Source organism: Octopus bimaculoides, chromosome 1 (genome assembly GCF_001194135.2).
Source record: "Octopus bimaculoides isolate UCB-OBI-ISO-001 chromosome 1, ASM119413v2, whole genome shotgun sequence".
In the NCBI taxonomy this organism is placed as follows: domain Eukaryota; kingdom Metazoa; phylum Mollusca; class Cephalopoda; order Octopoda; family Octopodidae; genus Octopus; species Octopus bimaculoides.
This window is the reverse complement of record NC_068981.1, coordinates 117,258,125-117,259,756: the sequence shown is the minus strand read 5'-3', so window position 1 is coordinate 117,259,756 and position 1,632 is coordinate 117,258,125.

The window sequence follows — 1,632 nt, the reverse complement described above, 5'->3', positions numbered from 1 at the left end:
TATATATATATGAATACATATATTGATGTATATATATCACAGTAGTGAGCAGACAATAGGATGTAGTTATACATCGCTGGTCACAATGCACATCGTATAGTTTTAACAATCGAACGATACTATCCACTCACTAGCAGGCCATATATACGCATACATACATATATATATACATTCATACATACATATACACACTCACACACACACACACGCACACACACGCACACACACGCGCACACACACACACACACACACACACACACATATATGATTAATAATATATTCTCTAATATATTCTAGTATATTCCATCTTCTGTCTTTCATTTGTTATATATATTTTTAAATATGAAATTCATCACAATATCTTTCAACGCGGAAATTTTATTCATGAATGTAAATACCATTAAAATCAACACATTTTTGCCAATGAGATACAAGTTTGTTTATTACGGAAACATAAAAATCTGGAGTTCTGGAGCTGATGAACTTTTTGAACACACTTTCAGCATCGGTTTGGTTTTTTTAACTCCTTCTCTTGCAGGAAACAATCAAGGTACTTGGAAAAGGGATCGTCGGTAGGAGAAAGGTCTGGGGAATAAGCGGGGTGGGGAAGAACTTCGTAGCCAAGTTTCCTCAACTTCTGGAACGTCATTAGTGAAACGTGTGGACAAGCATTGTCATGAAGAATGACTGGCCCTCTTCTATTGATCAGTCTGGGACGGAGTAGTAGTTTTTCGTTCATTTTGACAATATCATGACAATATGTTTCTGCAGTAATGATTTTTCCGGGTTTTAAGAAGTTATAGTGGATGAGTCCAGTAGTACACCACCAAACAGTCACCATAACCAATTTTTTTAAGAAGTTGGGTTTAGGGAAGATTTTCGGTGCTTCATTTTGGTCCAACCACTGCCGAGAACGTTTGTTATCATTGTACAGAATCCACTTTTCATCGCAAGTTATAATACAGTTGAGAAATACGGTGAAGCGACGAACAAATTTCATATCTGCGCATATTCTGATTTTCATTCAAATCCTGTGGTACCCATTTGTCGAGCTTTTTTGATTTTCCGATCGCATGCAAAATGGTTGTAGGCAGATTTCTTGCTAACAGCTCTCGAGTGGCTTTACGTAGATCTTTCTCAATGACGGTCTTTAATGGACCGTCATCGATGACAGATGGGCGTCCACCACGCTCACAATCTTTAAGGCTCAGGTCTCCACCGTGAAATCGTTTAAGCAATTTTCGAACAGACTGCTCAGTGGTCATTTCCTCACCAAACGTTTCGTTGATATCACGAGCAGTTTCAGCTGCTTTACGTCCTTTTTTGAAGTTCAATTGCAAAATTGCTCGAATATCGCTCATTCACAGTTCCATTTCAGATGATTATAACAACGGGGAAAGAAATATCAATGCTAATTTATTGATGCATTTGTGCAAGTCTATGTTTAAAACAAATTAAAAACTCTGCAAAAACCCAGTACAAATTTTTCATGGCTCAAAATGTTGCTTACTTTTTACTCAACCTGATATATATATGTATATACGATAGATCGCTAGCCACTAAACCTTTTTATTTTCTTTCCCTGTTTATTTCTGTGTTCCTTTCTGTCGAAGAGCATAGGCTCGAAACGTG